This window comes from Sipha flava, unplaced genomic scaffold (assembly GCF_003268045.1).
Source record: "Sipha flava isolate LNK unplaced genomic scaffold, YSA_version1 99_pilon_pilon, whole genome shotgun sequence".
Taxonomy (NCBI): domain Eukaryota; kingdom Metazoa; phylum Arthropoda; class Insecta; order Hemiptera; family Aphididae; genus Sipha; species Sipha flava.
The window spans coordinates 589,647-609,188 of NW_020273635.1; the positions used below are offsets into that span (position 1 = coordinate 589,647).

At 29.8% G+C, this 19,542-nt stretch overlaps 1 long non-coding RNA gene across 1 annotated transcript; it reads left to right on the plus strand.

Moving 5' to 3' along the window:
* Window position 1: 1 nt before the first annotated feature.
* Window positions 2-12,879, plus strand: LOC112693768. The gene is made up of 3 exons (XR_003149512.1): window positions 2-816; window positions 12,195-12,336; window positions 12,787-12,879. It is a non-coding gene; the product is annotated as an uncharacterized LOC112693768 (long non-coding RNA).
* Window positions 12,880-19,542: the final 6,663 nt, after the last annotated feature.

The following is a 19,542-nucleotide window of genomic DNA, read 5'->3' on the forward strand; positions in this document are numbered from 1 at the left end:
GATGACGCCGCGGTGTTAACGCGTGTACCGTTTCGGCTCTGAAGACGGTCGCGGGAGCAGTAGTCGTCGTCGTCTCCGTCGCCGTCGTCGTCGTGCGGTCAACGCGAACGGCTCAAGACGGCACATAGCTACGTACGGCCATGCGAACGCAATAACGAGAGGATAATCGGGCGAAAACGCGGAACAAGAGGCACAGGGTCTCGTAGAATAACGCTGCGAAATGTTAATGAACACCAAAGACGGTCTGGCACAAACCTTGAGCTGGTGCCGTGGTCACGGTGAACTTTACGCGGATTCTGTGCGGTTAACACTGCACAACTAACTGCAGCGGCCTAAGTGCGATAACAACGCGTGCGGCCTAATCTCATTCTACCGGAGGACATATTGACATTCTCATTGCGGTACCGACTTACACCACGAGAGGCCGTTAATGTCGACCACAGCCGTGGCCGCCGGTACATTGGCTAATAAAACATACCCTCTATATAACAGCTCTCGTTATCAACATACACTATCCTCACCGCGCCCTTGTACGATGATCGTTCGAGTGCGACGCGACGCCGTCGTGCAGTGCGCGCCGGTTTCCGTTACCCTCCGCCGTCACGTTAATCACATTTCCATCGACGTCGACGACGACGACCTTTCGCCATTCCGGGCCGCCGACCCTCTTCGCCGCGGATAACCCTTTAAATCGAATACTGCTCACGCGGGGAGGACTAACCCAAGGGGCATTACGCGTACACAATTACCATAGGCGTAACCGAAGTAGGCACGAGACACCCCCTCCCGTCCACCATATTCGAAATTGTGCGATAGGTAAGTATCTATACGCGTGTTCGCGCGACATTTTCTTCGACGACGTAAAAATACCTATCACGGAATTATTACGGTTTTTTTCGTTCAATATTTTTTCCTTTTTTTTTGTAAACGGAGAATGTACCCACCGCGAAACTAAACGTCACCGACCCGAATTGGAGTTTTTATTATTCCCGTGTTCTACTTGCATTATTTATAAATTATATAAGAGAAAAATAAAATTATACCTGCGACGACCATAGAAATATATACAAGATATAAATTTTATAGATAAAGAATAGTATGCAAACAATAGCAGAAATATGCAGCAAATCTGATTAAATGAACTTGTGGGTTATTTATTTGAAAAAAAAATGTTTTATACGTAAAACATTTTTAATTAATACATCTCAGTATATTCTATATGTATACACATCGATTATTGTTAATACATTAGAAACATTATTGCACATCATATACACTTCGGTTTCCTATTTAATTAAATTTGTTCGTGCGTAATTTATTATGCGTAAATGGTAATGTACTTATGTACCTACCTACAAAATGGTTGTACGTATAATCAAAAACGTGACTTTATTTTTAATTTTTTTCTTACGCTATTATTACACAATCGATTTTGGCGATTGCAAGTATACAATTATCATGTTTGGAAATTTGTTCATTAAATATACATAATATTCTATTATACCAACTCTATAATATATATATTTACGACTAAAAGAATATGTATACACTTTATTCAACCAATTATAAACTAAAAAAGTTATATAATATTTTATAAATTACTGGAATTCTTTAATATTTCAGAACTTACCAACAAGGCATGTAGCCAGAAAATGTCTATTAGGGAAACCATTAATTTTAGGTCTTTGTATTATTTTTCATAATTTGTTTTCTATGAGAAACTTATAGATCTTATAAAGGTCATTATTTGACCATAGTTGATATTTAACATAATCTTATGATTTACTGTGAATAGATAAAATTGAATATAATAATAACTAAATTATATTTAAGTTATATAATAATCGAAATCATAATAAAATGTATTAAATGTACATGTTTTTGATACTTAGTAAAAAAAATTGTTACATGGATTTTGGAAGGCTCCTCTCTGGCTACGTGCCTGTTACCAACGGAACAGTTAATAGTACTTATTTTGATTATTTTTTAGTGTGTATATTGTGAGTCAGTAACGATTTACCAGGAAAGCAACGAAGACCCTTGAATATAAAGAGAAATATTGCTCAAATTATAAGATTGTAAAATATTAGCAAAAAAATCTGGTAAAAATTCATAAACACAAACTAAACAAAATGAGTCATTATTTTGAGTAAATTTAACAAAATAAATGATCGTTTAATTTTAACATGTTCTATGAAAAACATTTTATACTACAATACTACAAACTCAACTACTATATTTTGATGATAATAATAAAAGAGGTCATCGTAAAAGAAAAATTTATAATCATAATATTTATAAGAAATTATTTTGGTTGATTTCGATTTCAAATACATATTAAAAGAAAACATATACCTATACTTAAATTATAAAATACCTATAATAAATCATATAATTGAGGACATGAATTAAAAAATTGAGTCAAATCTACAACTCACGATATACGCGACTATAAAAGTAGTATATGTTTCAAGTTCTAGGTTTAGTTGTAAGCTATAATTTATAGCTAATACAATTTAATCATATGCTACATTTAAATACAAATACTTTTTTTTAATGACATTTCTTGGTCAACCATTCAATATTTTTTTAATCTATTTATTACTCCTAATACCTCATTGCCAGAATTTTATCCCAGTCGACATAAACTTTTTATCGTACGGCTATATAATATTATATTTATATACATGTAAGATAATTTTAAACCAAAAGTTTTGCAAAAATCTTCCTCTTAGCCAATAACACTTTAATGGAAACTGTAATAATACTTTTATACGATTTTAAGAAGCTTCTGATAGTATTTGGTTAGAAAACTGTTTAAAATTGACGATGAATCGCGTTTTAACTCTATTATGTTATTACAATAAATACGTGCACTGAATAGTAAATAATAGAAATTGACTCTTGTTGGATTCAAAATATAAGTATAGTTTATACCAAATAGCTACAATATAAATAACTTGAGAGAACCCACAAGATTGCCTTTATTGAAATGTATATACAACTTTTTTTTACCTCACCGTTTCAAAATTACATTTATCAATAAAAGTATTGGACAAAAAAAGTTGTTATACAATTATGTATAAAACAAAAGATTGCCTTAGATCCCTAGCAATTTTAAATACTACAGTGTTCGTGTTAATAAGTGTGCATTTTCATAAACTAACATATTTGATGAAAAACTATATTTATTATGATAATGAGTTTTAATAATTAACGACGTGACGCGTTCAATTATTACTATTATTATTTATATAAGTCAATTATTACACTAGTATATATCATATGAAAAACTGACAAGTTCAAATGTTAGCACTTCCTATAATCAATTCGAAAATAACAATATTGTACATAGATATAGGTAATAAGTGTATTTATCTAACCGATTAAGTATGATTAATAATTTGCATTTACCTAACCTACTAAGTATAATTTATAACTTTTTATTACAACAGTTACCCAAAAGGAAATGTTATTTTATTTGAAAAATTAATAAGGCATTTTCAGTATAATTTGGCTTTTGCTAATATTCATCATTGGCCATGAGATGTATCAAATTTTATCCGATAATACATTTTATTGATAAAATATCAATATTAAAAAAAAATTATCTATTTTAAAACGTTTTGGTATTTTACACTCTAACTTTTTGTATGATGAAAATGAGAAATTTAAAATATAATTCTTAAAATCCGATCAGAAACCCATATCATTTTCTACATTTTTAAAAAAACATATACGGAGTGTAATATAAAACAATTGACCGATATGGCCGTACCTATAAAGCTCCATATATATATATATATAAGTAAATAATTATTATTTTTGTAACTACGTGTGGTGTATATACACATATACTTGTAGAAGGGGTGATTCCGAAACAGTATAGTTCTTACCTACAAACGTGAATATAACAAAACTACGGTGAAAGTATATACCTATATATAATACCCATAGATATATAGTCGCTTGGTATGTAAAGGTCATTTATTACTTAATAAAACACGGTTTCGAAAATTCGAATTAACCGGAAACGCATTCCTTAAGGGTTCAGGTTCACTGAAGCCTGACCATTAACACATTTACGTGGTGCTCAAACTACTTACAAAGGCTTATATGTAAATATTATTCAATCGGTCCGTTCGGCTATTTACATTTAGTTCATGAAATCAATTTTGTGGTTCTTCAAGTATACTTTTTATTCATAGAGTAATGCGATTTAAGTTTAATCATTAAACATAACTGTATTATGAGATGTTAAAATAAAGGTAATTTGTAAATATACAATTTCCTGACGTCTCATATCGCCTATTACTTTCCGACAAAACCAAGAACACTTCACTATTGTAAATGTCTATAGTATATAGTTGGTATATTATATAAAACGAAAGATTAAGACTTCGTTTCAACAAATACTAATAATGTATAATTTTCTAATCTACACAAAAAATTTCATTCGCTGTGATGAAAATGATTTTTTAAAATAAAGACCATAATGTGTCTAATGTTTTTTTCCCATAATGACAAAAAGGCGTATAAGTATGCTACACAACTGCGAATGAAATACCGGAAATAAAATATAAAACATTTTTTTTTTTACTGTAGACACAACAAATGCGAGACTCATTATATCTTATATCACTTGATTTTTGTGATGAATGCTTTTAAATACATTGCACTAAATTACTAATACAACAATAATGTAAATAATATAAATAATACAATAATATTGTAATTTCATAGCTAGACGAAAATAAACTAATCTTTTAATAAATAATAAGATCAGTATATGTAATATAGATGCAGTCACTGTACAAATTTCGATTTTAATAATCGATTAAAATTATAACTGAACCACACTTTAGCATTATTTTGTGTTGCTTTAATAATACTCGAAACTAATAATTATAGTAATGATGTTTAACCTTTTTTCCTTGGCAGACCATATTTATAAACAATTATCTTAGAGCGGCCGTCAAATATAAAAGTAGGTACGAATAATATCAATATTAATCTAATAATGTTATTTTGTTACACATAGTAAGTATACAATACACATATAAGTACATATGAGTTTTCAAAGTTTTTATTGACTATTGAAAAAATTACAGATTGAAGTACATACTGTAGGTATACATTATTTAATCATTACACTCTTTAAATACACGGGTTATATCAAGAAATTCCTATTTCAAAATGTTCAAAAATAAAATGAATACATTTTAAAAAAATCGTATTTTATAATAATTTTACTATTTTTTTAATATTTTGTTTATTTTAAAAAAAATTGTAACGGACCACATTGAATACTTTCTTAAGCCACATGTGACCCATGGGCCGCAGGTTGGGCACCACTGAAACGTAGTAACAAAAACAAATAAAATATAAATAATATTGATTGTTGTGGTGAATACATATATGAATATATGTTGTGTATCCACCTAAAATCAATAGATTATTAATTATTTAAGTTTAATAGCCAGTTTCGGTCTGGCCCACCCGGATACCCGGTAATTGCCGAAGCCTTAAGATTTATTCTTAAAATAGGAGCCCAACCAAGGGTGGACCCACAGTTAGGGAATTGTGAGTCAGGCTATTTCAAGAGGTCACTTATTAGAGCTGAAAGTGGATAATAAATGAATTTCAAGAAACAAAAAAAAAACAATGTGTTCATATAACATTTGTTTTTTAAGTTTATTCATAATTATCATTGTAAACATTTATCTTATTTTATGAAATCTTACATGGGCTTTGGCATAGAGATGTTTTATTTTACTATACAATTAAATTAATGGCATCCACTGTGGTGGTGAGGGGACAGTGGAAACTGAGGCAATTCCCAGTTTAGTTTTAACATTAACTTATAGTCGACACCAGGGGCGTATTTAGGGGGGGAGGTGTGATATGGGTGTTAGAACACCCCCCATCGACCATATTCTATGATATTTCATTAAATTACAAACTTACAATATAATTTGAATAAACGTTGTTTACAACTTGTCGATTTTACATACACTGTCTTAATATAATCATTTTCATTAGTATAATAATTTATATAAATACATGGTATTTATTTATATAATATTGGAAAGGGGCAGAGAATCCCACTTACCGTAAGTCTATTAAATTTTAAAATACCCCTTTTAAATGAATCCTGGATACGTCACTGGTCGATTCATTTAAATTAAGTCTTCAAGAAGTCAATTTTATCAATAAATATTAATTGTGGGTCAGCTGACCTCCTGAACCTCTCCTAAATCCACCCCTGGGCTCAAAGCAACTACGCAAACATGATAAATCATAGTAATTATTTTCCTGAATTAAATTAAAATTATGTTATTCTTATCTTAATGTTAACCATTGTTTCGACTTTAGACAGTTAAAAATTTGTAGAGATAAAATTTTTTATCAATATAATGTTACTAATATATATATATATTATTAAATGTACTATGTATAGCATACAGACTTACTCGCCTTGATGCTCGATGTATAATGTATATATTATGTACATAAATATAAACATATAATTAGATACATATTTAAACGAGCTCGCTTGCGATATATAGAGGACCGCGAACTTGATAGGACGCTATAAGGCACGTATACTATATGTTATATGTACATTGTTCGTGTATATTTATATATATAAATGTATACGATTGTATAAGATATATGTATAAGATGAATGGTCGAGTAGGGGTGAGTGGATGGATGGCAACAAAGATTTACGAGCCTATAAACTTTATATTATTATACGCATATATTGACTTTGAAACAATTTTATCCGGCTACCACCGCCATCTCGGCGCAATTATACGAGTACATCTAACCGGGTCATAACGAACGCCCAGGCTGCCACGCGTGCACCGTGTAACATTATGCGTCAGTTTACAATATGTATATATATATATTACCTATATGCGCAAAATGAACGAGACTACCTATAACTATCTCATTCGCATAAATTGCAAACATTTATAAGCGTTTTGAACTCCGTTCACGAATATACTTATGTGTATTATGTTATACATGTATACAGGTGTATAACCCGTTACAGACCGCAATATACAATTTGACGGGTGCACGTCTGTATATTACAATATATCTATACATGCGTTTGGTTTAAACCCATTTTCACACATTATTTTTTCATCCAATCACCCACTGGAATAGTTTCATCGAATTGTTTTAGAGGTAGATATAAACGAACTCACAATAACTACAATATTTATGCGACTAGAATAGAATCCTTGCAAGGTAATTACAATACGTTATAGAAATAAAAATAAATCGTATCTGTATCGAGGATATTCAGCGTTTATCGCTTACAGATATGGAGACATTTATACTAATGGGTAACCAAATTCTAGGCCTGCTACACACGCGGTGGAAAAAAACAACGAGTATTATACTACGTGATTATTGAATTATGCATTAGACAAATATAAACTATATCATCATAGCTCTTTTGTTTTGGCACTAAGGGACATTGATAGGTACTAACCAACATAACTAATACCAGTAAAAACTGAAGCAGGTCCAACCATCGACGAAAGCCTTAATTAGAAAACAATTCCTGCGTGGGATTCACTGTTTAACGATGTTCTACAGCATCGGGTACATAACGAGTCAATATGAAGGGGTTTAATCAACCGTCAATTTTATGATAATTATTATACTTAATTCAATATTTGAAAATTTATAATCAATGATATTGAAAATGTATCATACATTTTAATTTTTTTTCATATTAATTAAATATCAATTAATTATATTTATGCTGTGTGGGTGACCCTAAGAATCACTGCACTTTAAATCTGGTACTGCAATGACTAGATTATTGACGTACAACACTAGTTGTAATGAATAGGTATACGAAAACCGTGGTCTCAAAGTGATTTTATGGAAATAATCATACTTAAAATTGAAATACGTAGAATTTATATTTTATAAATAATTTATAGATGGCACTAAACCTCTATTAGAAATCGCATAAATACTCATATAAATCGTTGGGGTCTGTTGGTATTAGTGATCATAGTGGTTATAAACAATAATACAACAAATTTGAAGCTTACCTGCTAGGTTTTATTTATTCAATATGAGGGTACTGTTACTTTATTATAAAATGAATTAAACCCTGTAATTTATTAAACACGAAGATTGAACTACTGCGTCGAAGATTAAGAAGGGATTTAAAGCAGTAATCAATGACCAAATCAACAATTACAATATTACAACTATCAAAATAAGTGCTATAAATAAATCAATGTATTAACATTAATGAATACAAAATATACTCACGTTATCTAAAGAATTTAGATGAATCAGTTTAAATTTTTAAAGATGGTTGATGTAGAAGAACTTCCTAAATTCATTAAAAAGTTAAGTTGAAAATGTATTATTCTTAACTTTCTCAAAATAAGGTATCTAAAATTTAGAAAAATCGAAAATTTCAAGTACCTATAAACAGAAGAAATTTCATTAAAATATTACGAAACTATAAAATATCTTTAATTAAATAACTTATGGAATTTAATGAAAAATCTTTGAATTATGCGATTTTCTCAAAATTATATTTTATAACGATTATAAAACATTATTGCAACTATCCTGTACATTTTTTATTTTTGCTTTATATTTAATTAATTTAATTGATTTTGATTTTTATATATAAAAATCTTGAATACAATTATTGGTCCATAAATTTAAAAATTAATTTTTTACTATAAATATGTAATGAACTTCCGTGATTCGTTTTGACAAAATTTAATATTCAAGCTCTAGCATTTTTTTTTTTTTTTTTATTAAGAGCAATATTTATTTTTATTTTATCATTCATTAATATGTATTTTTGTATTTTTATATGTATGATATGTATGAGATACAATATATTACATATTCAAGACTTTTTGTCAAACCAAAAAAATTGTTCAATAAGCATTTCCGACAAAAAAAGCTAAGAAAACATCAACATTTTAATTTTCTATAAATAGCTCAAAAAAATCTTTTAAAAATAATGTTGTCCATAGCAAACAGTGATATTAAAATTCAATGAAAATTTTAAATGTTCAAGTCTCTACAGTTCTTATTTTTTGAGGTCTGATAAAAAAAAAATTAAATTTTATCAAAAACCGATACACCATAAATATTGCAATTTTAAATTTTTCGTCAGACCTCCCTCAAAGTACTAACTAGACAACATTTTCTATCAGAAATCTCTTTTGATTGTGATGATGGAAGCTATTCTTCTAACCGAAATCATATACACAGATAATAAAGAGTGCGTTACAAAATAATAGGCAATTATTAGTAATGAGTGTTTGATTCTTGAATGAAATTTAATGTTTTTGCTATTTTTCTCAATTTCTCGGGAAACTTTTAAGTAATTACAAAAATAATTTTTCCGCAGTACCAACTAAAACAGTAGTCTACAACCAATAGGTCGTAACCGAATTTCAAGTCATGTAAGCCGTAAGATTGAGTCATTATAAGTCTTTTGTTTAAAATTTAAAAAATTCATATTCATATAAATTATCATTAGTTATAAATAATTGTATTTATAATCAATGATATTAAATGATGTATGTCACATGATATCGGATAAAATAATTTTTGAATAAACCCGAAACCGTACTATTTTATATTTTTAGAGTAGAATGAACACTCCTTTCTTATACACTTATACTTAATTAGAAGTAAGCTTCAACCAATATGCGACACATGTCACAAAGTATACACTATCGAACATAAAGTAGAGGAATATAAACAATATACTTGAACATGTCATCCAGTATAGTAGAAACAATTGATGAAAGCCAAACTCTAAAAATTATCACATTATTAGGTATCACAAATATTATAAGTAAATAGAAATTTCTAACCTAACTTTATTTAAATAATATTTAATATGTAATATTGTAATTTTCAACCTAATAGGTACCTAACACATTTAATATGTAACATATAATAACTAATAACCTTTGCTGTTGAAGCCTTAATTTCAAATAAAAAAAAAAGAATGAACAATCAAATGAAGTAATGGTTGTAGCAATTGTCCAACTTAATTCATAAAACTCATTTACATGTTATTTCTCTATAAAGTCCATTACATGAAATTGAGTCGAGGTGGAGGTATTGTGTGTGAAAATAATCCGGGGCAAATATCAAACTCATTTTTTTTTTGTATTATTTCTTATACTTTTTTTTGTATCATTACATTTATTACTTTTTTTTTTTTCATTACTTAAAATAAAAATTAAATATTACCTAGATACCTACAGATACATAAATGTTAATGTTTTCTGTTATAAAAACACTTCTACATTGGCATACATTAAGCAATTTAAAAATTTTTTTTTTGTTTTCATGACTAACAAAATTAACATGGCCCCGAAAAGAGTATGGTAAGAAAAGTGGGTTGCAAGTCAAAATGAATGATGACCACTAAACTAGAACCCATTTGTTATCTTTAGTATCTTTATCTAAGTTTTTATTTGGTGATAATATAAACAAACTCTTCACTCAGAATCTAAAAATCATTGTAAGATACTTATAGTTTATTAATATAATTATCAGTACTCATTTGTTATTACATCACTAAATGGCAAAAAACTAAGAGTCTGTAAATATATTTAGTAAGAATCCAATAATGGCACTTTCCAACTCAAATTTATGTTTACATCAAATGTTGCATTCATGATTTATCAATAACGTATTTACTTGAAATGGTAATTTAACGAAATAATCAAAGCATAACTTACCTGAGATGATATAAAAATAATTTTATATACTCGTGAAGAACGTGATATTCTTTAATATTTAGAATGCCAATGAGTACGTAACATTTGGTATTTTTATGAACAATTTTAGTAAACATAATATGTTATATAATATATTATATTGCTATTATCAATTACTTCTTTTAAAAGTATAAATGTGGACTATGGATATATAAAATATATGCGCTACTTGTATAGTAATGTTAATGCAATTTCCTGCGTTAGCACTATAAGAGAATTAAGAAAGAGACTATGAAAATGACTAGTTGGAAAAATTCGCTTTATATACTCGTACATAAAAGTATCCTATACATCTAGTAGTCAACATAGATAGTTTTATCTTTTTAAGAAAAAAAATCAACCCAACAATGTAATTGTTTTAATATTTTGATTAAAAATGTTAATGGATGTAATAAATAAATTGCTAAGATTTCATTGTAATACTGTAATACCTACTTAATCCAACTTTCAAAAATATTGGCTAAGAAATGAATAAATAAATTTAAGTCACTTAAAACTTTTCTACTGAATGATTTTAATTCATTAGGTTTAGATAAATACATTTAAATTTCATGTAAACATATAAGGGTACAACCCAGGGAAGATTCCAGGTCTGGTATCCTCCCTAGAAGAAAAAGAAATTTCAATAGTCATAAATTACTTGCTACAAAGGGTACAAAGAATAAAGACATTAATTTATAGAGGTTTTAAATAACTCTTTATTTGCATTTATAATAATAATAAAATAATATAATTATTAATTCATATCTTACATGTATTTTTATAATATTAAAAAAATCCCTTATTTTTTAGAAAAATTGTACACCCCTCCACACACATACACAAAAAACAGACACAACATTTTAAAATATTCCACTGGCCGTATGATAATACAGGTATATGAACAAAATTTTTAAAAAAATAAATCTCCTCACTATTTCGCGTTACCGTATCTCTTCAAGGAGTAATACGATTTTCTCAATTTCCATAATGTTGTTACACAGATAAATAACTCGCTATTATTTCCAAGAGACAAAGACAATAGGGAGAGTGAAATAATAATGGTATAGTTGTATACACAGTAAATAAATAAATAATGTACATTTAAAGTAATACGCAATTGCTAAACAACATAAGAATTTTCATTTAGTCGATTAACATTACTTCGTAACAAATGTCTCCGATTTATTACTGTTTATTTACCATGACATAGATTACGGTTGCAATATACAGTTGAAATCCGTATATTAGGTACTTTATAGGAGATGAGCTTGCATACTGCGTTGTTTACTGTATATTTATATTTCGTTTTAAAGTTCATCACGTGAAAGAGTAACTCTTAAACTTTTTATCTTACGAGATATTAAATGTGATCAGCTACAATCAACTAATGCAATTATTTTGTTTTAGTATACAAACAGGCGTCAATGAATCAACCCCTAACTCTTATAACAGAAACTCACCGGCGCACTTCAATAAGACGTTTTTTATAACATGGATTATACACGAATTCGAAAGTATGTGGCTATATCATAGGAAGGATTATGTTGGTGTAAGTACACTGATTAGTTCTTTACGTATCTACTATCTAAAGTATTCTTTAGACGTCACGGTCACTTGGCCAATTTAAACTTTCCGATGCAATCGATTTACTGAAGTTTAATGTACTTTTTTTCTTCACAAGCAAATACATTTACCTAATAAAATGTATACATAAAAACAATATTTAGCGAACGCTCTACGGGCTCATGGATTTAGGTATTTACGGCTCTACTTAACTTTTATCGAGGGATTTAGCAATTTAATATTTTGAACAATCATTTTTTTATGTACACAAATTGTGTGTAATAAAAATGTAACGTCGCATCAAAAGTTTAGCCTTTGATCAAATAACTTATAAGGCTTTGCGAATAAGACATATTATAAAAATATGCATTAAATACCGTTGCCATGAATTATTGAAAATGCGACTAACTTTTTAAATAAATTTTATACGTTACAGCATACTAAAACACAGGACCCCTCAAACTTCCAGCGGTTCTCGATGTTTGGGGACGATGACGATGTATGAATGGCTGTTCGACAAAAAAAAAAAGATATGAAAAAGGCAGTTGAACAAATCCCCAAGCACGCGATACAAAGAAATGACGTACATAAATATATAATAATGTATGTTGTATAATAACGTGTTATATAGTTTAAACAGAAATACTACGACGGAATGTGCACAGGTTAACGTACAAAAATCGTATGGTATACGAATAAATATGCCGTTGGCGCGCGTGAGAATGTAAGGAATAAGGTATAATCGGATTAGAGAAGGAACGAACGCGAAGGAGAAAATTACAAGGTATACGCAGAATACGTGGGATCAGGTGCGTATTTGGATTTCGACGTGTATAGACATCACGGTGAAAATGCGAGTTGCTCGACAACAGTAAGTATACGTGTATATTATACAGTTTCGAGGGTGGTCGAGGGAGAAGAGTGGGATTCGGGTGTGCGGATGGGACAGCGTTTATGTCGAGCGACCCCTGCAAGGGTAACGAAGGCGGTGTAGTAGGATTTGAGCGTTACAGGATATAAAAGAATTCCGGTCGGCTAAAGGGAGAACGGGCTAGGTACATGCACGTATTATGAAGCCGTTTCGAGAAGGTTGAGTTATAATGCGCATATGTATACAATACAAATGTATACACCACCACATGTTAACCGACCGTCTTGTGTACGATAACTAAACGACGTCACGGACAATATCACTGCGATACGTACATGCGAATATAGCTTATAACTGTAACGGTGCATGGTCACTGTAACAGGGTCGTTCAAATTTGTAATTGTATAACATTTTTCAAAAATCAGAGTCTCCCGATCATTCTTTTAGTACCTTTTCTTATTTAATAGTTTTTATATTATTTCGTTTTTACAGCATTTTTGAATGTTGCTATCGCCTACACTTTATCCCTATTTTTCAAACATCAATTATTCATAGAACCTAATAAATACCGATATTTATAAACACCGGAATATTTTTTTTTAAATTATAAAAACCGGAATCGAAACCGAAACCCCAAAAAAGTAAAATTAAAAAAAACAGAACAGAACCGACAGCATCAAATATAAAAAATTTTAAATCAGAACTAAACCGAAACTAAAAAAATGATTTAGGTTCCAAGCTCTACCATTTATTCTAAAATGTTTGAAAGATTTTAATTTACATAACAGTTCCTATTCAAATTTGCATATAGCTTATGAAATATTATTAACAGTTTCTTTCGCCCAAATTTCATGTGAACATTCTTTCTCGAAGCTTACAATTATTGGAATATTTCTAGTTTACGGGATACCCTAAAATTTGGCAATTTTTGGGGTGTATTTTGTCATATTTTGGGTGAAAAAAATAATGGTGAAATTGGAATTTGGCGTGAGAACTTAGTTTTGAAGTTATAGTTAGTTAAAGTGTATAACTTTATACTAAAACTCTTAAATACTCCTTATACATATACGAAAATACTTTAAAGCGTTGCGCAATGGTAGCAGCATTGATTATTTATCTACGGAATCGAGTGCGATCCTCCCGTACAGATTAAACAAATGTTTGCACTTTTTTTTTTAACGATAATTTTGTATTTGGTTTTGATCTCTTATCTTTCATGAAAATTGTTTGCATTTTTTTTCGAAACGTTGGAACTGCAATTTTAAAAATTTTAGGACTTCGCTCCACTCACAAACTCGAGTGCCTCTACGTGGCACTTTTCGGGGGGATGAGGCTTCGCCCTAAGAGGAATTATAGTCTAAGCCTAACCTAGTTTTTGTACAAACTTTGATAATGTTGCAGATGGGATTATGATTTGTATGTGAATCTCGCAGCGCGAGTAAATCACATGTTTCGACCAAAAATATAAGGTATTACAAATAAATATTTTATTACACAATTAAAAAGGTCCATTATAATTGAAGCATAAAACCGATAGCAAAATGATAAATTCAAGCTTTAAATAATAATAATGATTAAATTAATGAAATAATATTATTGAATACCATGTACATTAAAAAAAGTGCAAACATTTTCACGAGACATAAGAATTGAACTCGTGACATTTACTGTCTTTTTTTTTTACATTTTTTAATCGAGTGCTGGGGGTGGAACCGATGCGAGTCATTTCACCCCCCTGTGCTCATCGTTTATTTCATAAACAGAACTTAGTACAAAAACGTTATATATATATATATGGTAATACAATGTAGTAGTTTATAACAAATAAAACAAGGGGCCTCTAGCCCCTTTAGTTTGATCTTCGGTCCACAGCTTGTGAAACTTAACTAACAAGTATGTATTTGCTTCTTAGGGTGGATCTTGATTGGCCTGACGACGTCTTTCTTCTGATTCCTTCGTTTTTATGATTTCGTTGATGGTTTGGTTGATGGCAGCCAGTGTTCACTCGAGCGGAGCATTAGGGAAACCATATTTTGGGGAGAGAAGTCGCATCCTAAGATTATGTTCAGTCTGAACCTGCGACCGTGCCAGGCGTCGCACACAGAGGCGTCGTCGACAGAGGCGTCGCAGTACCGGCACTTTGGAGTACCTAATTTGCCGATACGGTGCAGATAGTAGGAGAAGCATCCATGTCCAGACAGGGCCTGCGTAAGGTGAAAATTGGTGTCACCGAAATCCCTGCTGAACCACGGTCTTAGGTCCAGGATCAGCAGGTATGTCCACCTTCCTTTTTTTTGACATTTACTGCCTAGAGATAGCTATATTGCCACTGGGCTACAGCATCGCATTCGAAAGTTATGTATGTTCTAAGTTATTTAATATAATATATAGTAACTTTGAAGTGCAATAACTTCAAAACTATGTCCGAGCGCCAAATTCTAACTTCACCATCATTTTCAGCGTACTTAACTACATAAGTTAAAAAAAAAAAATTGCAAAAAATAACGTGTCCCGTAAAGTAGAAATATACCAAATTATTAAGACTCGACTCTGATCTCTTATTGGTCAAGACTTACCGAAATTTTTCATCTTACTGGATTTTGATACCAATATTATTTAAGAGTGTAATTATTAATATATTATTGAAAAATTTGCAAATACATAAAGTGAAATGAAACGGTTGTTGTTTTAAAATATTAAAATTAAAAAGTTTTAAGAGTTGTTGAATTATTATTTATTATTTGTAATTTACCAAGTAGGTTTATAGAAATATACTATTTTTTTGTTATTTATGTAAAATAAACCTAGTATTTATGTAGAATTGTTTTGTTAGTATTCATTTTTGGGACTACAATTAACATTTGAGGGACTAACATATTTATTTATTTGATTTAGCCCCCCTCGTGCGTGCATTGACCTAATGCTATTTTAAAAAATATGAGAGCCAAGTATCCCTCTAATTGAACCTACATTCGTATTAATATCAATATCATATAATTTTAATAAGTAACTAATAATTTAAATGTGAATGGTAAATTTAATTAAAGCTGAGGCCCTTTGTATGTCAATCCCCGGTAAGGCCCTCCATACCCATTCCAACCCTGGTTCTTAGTAAGAGTGACATTATGATGTCAATCGTCAACGGTTAACAAACTAAACTCAATGACAACTAATTTTTATGGCGACGCGTCACCGAGAAATTGTTGAAATAATTTTTAATTTTCGCCTACACATTCGTAAAAAAATGTAAATGTAAAATTCATATTAATTGAGTTAACTCTATGATTAATGTTTGTTTTCTTTGTGTTTATCGCCCTTCCGTAAATTTTATGTCTATTGCCTTTAAATGTAAACAACTAATTTGATAAAAATTTATAATGTAGATTAAATTATGATTATATATGAATAATATTATTGTCGTATATTGTAAAAAACTTCTCTAATTTTAATTAAACCAATCAACTACTAATACGGAGGAAGATATGAGATATTTTCAAAGAAACAAGATCAGCAATACTTAAAAGTTTTTTAATCTGAGAAAATTTGATTCAATCGACGATCAATAACAATAAGTACTATTATCTATTAAAATACATGAAATAAATTATTGTAATCACTCTATAATTAAGTTGAAATTAAATAAAATATTTTCACAAATAGTTAAAGTCAACAATTATTGTGATTTATATTAGTGGTGCTGAACCCTATGCTTAGGCCAGGCCACGGCCTGACCATATTTTTAAAATGAGGCAGGACAGGGCCTAAAATTGTGCGCGATACAATACACTTTGTGTAATACGAAATGTTAAACGTGTAGTATAAAATTAAAAAACGTGTTGTGGTTCAGTTCTCTTTATTATAGTATTTGTTTTTGATTTTACATTTTTTTATTAAATTATTTTTCATATTTCTAGAATTCCAAAATATATCATCAACAAAATTCTTAAGTGTGCAGTACGAAAAAGTATAAATTTTAGCCTCTAAAGCAGGGGATCAGAGGAGCCAATCTATGGTTTGCACTTTGCAATATTTTGACTTCACGGTTATTCCCGCAAGCAATGCCGGATGGACTCTGACGGATCGATATGCGTATGAACGGAACGGAAATGTTCAAATGAGAATTACCATATTTAAAACACATAATAAAATATTTTGCGGAACGGTACGGTGTCTGACGGTACGATTAATATGAATCATGCTTAATAACAGTGTCAACTAGGGATAAATGTTTGGGGGAGGGAGGGTCTAAGTCTCCTATAGTAATTTATGAAAAGTGGCTACAAACGGGCGTTATTTTACCACACCGTAAATTTACTGCGTGTTTTTGTTAAAAAACATTAAGTTGAATACAAGTAGAACACAACACACGAGTGTCGCGCCGTACAATTAATGCACGATATTTCAGAAACTGTCGCGTGTGCCTTAACTTTATCGCGCGTTGAGAAATCCCAATCGAAATGTATTATAATGATAGGTGAAGAACACACACGCAGTAATAAAACGCACGATTATTTATTTATCTACTTATTAAATATTACTTATTTTCAATATTCGTTCATTCATCATTATCGAGTATTAACAATCAACTTGTCGGCACGATCAGACGTTATTAGTCTGAAATCAACATCACAATTTGTCATCTGAAATTAATGTAGAACAAAATAGTCAGTTAGACACAAAACTAGACATAGAGCTTTTCATTTCGTTCATTGAAAATAAACCTATTTTATGATAAAAAATGTTAGATAAGTTTTTTCGATAACTGCAATGAAAAATGATAAGTTTAGAGGGAAGTGTTAGATAAAACAAGGGTTTGAACATCTTCAATATAAGGACCAAAAATGTAAAATACGTTTTCCTTTCTTGTATAATTTATTATTTTGTCTATATAAATTATTATATTATACGAATACTAGTCGAAATAATGCTTAAATCATAAACTTTAATTGTGGTGTCTTGGTTCCCCATAAGCTGGTCTTATATATACACACACATTATAAAAATACATAATTTGATTATTTGAATTGTTGAATTATATACATTATTTTTAACATAGTTTATTGTAACTAATTAACGAAAAATTGCATATTATAGGCTATTTAGTGTATAGAAGGTACTCTACTACAGTAGGTAATACACATCATTTTTATTTTTATAAAATGATAGTAACCCAAAAATAAAATATTTTCGTTTGTCATGATCAGTGGCGTAAATTGTATCCAATTTCTGGTGGTACAGAGGCATATTCTCAACTTATAATTTCCAACACACCAATTTTCCAATTTCCTAAGTAAAATTCTTCCCAATAAACTATATATTTTCCTATATATTTCTTTAAGTAACAAACAAATTTTGAATTATTTTAGCAGTAAAACCTTTATTATTACTCGTATAATATTAATAAAAAAAAAAAAACAATCAAATTTTGTCTTTAGTATGCTGATTTCTTTGGCTCTTGAAAATAATATTTTAGGTCATTTTAATATTAGGTAAACAAATTTCAATAATTTTCTGGTGGTGCAAAAACATATCTTTGCGCCCCCTTTTATATGTGGTGTTGCAAGTGCTACATTTGCACCACTCAGTTTACGCCACTGGCCATGATGTTGTCTAGTTTAAACAGACACATACTAAATAGTTAATAAATGTTTAATGAAATAAGTAAATATACGAGTAATCATCGTGAATATTGTAGGTAGATACTTAAATAAACGAGCCGTAAATAAACGCTCGTGTGTTGGGATGAATTAAAACGAGCAGTAAATGGTAAAAATGTCCCGCGGTAAAATAACGCCAGTTTGTTGCCGGCCTTATATTAATGATTATCATTCACCAAGTATCACAAAATAAATTAGCTGCACGGATATATCGGTTGGTTAATAAATTAAATTGTCATATTAACCAAATAATAAATAAAAACGATCATTTTTTTTCTCTCAAATTTAAATCTTTTTTTTTCTGAAAATAAAAATATAGACGAGTTATTTATTTAAATTTAAAAAACAATTGCCTAAATTATTTTTGGGGAGGCTTGGGCATTCTTGGGGGTTTAAGCCTCCCCCCAGTTGAGCTTATGCTTAGTACTTGTAATTTGAAAACACAAATTATTTTTCTATGCTAAGTAAAATGTAGGCTTGTGGCCGTAGTATTTTTATTTGGCCTTAAGGCGGCTGGAGCAGCCTACATTTTTCATGCATTTGGACCAATAAGCTGGAACAAAATTCACCTAGTTCTAATTGTCCGATTTAAATTTTGAAAAAATATTTAAATTTGTTAGCTTCTTTACTATGTTTTGTAGGAACCACAATTTTATTATTTTTT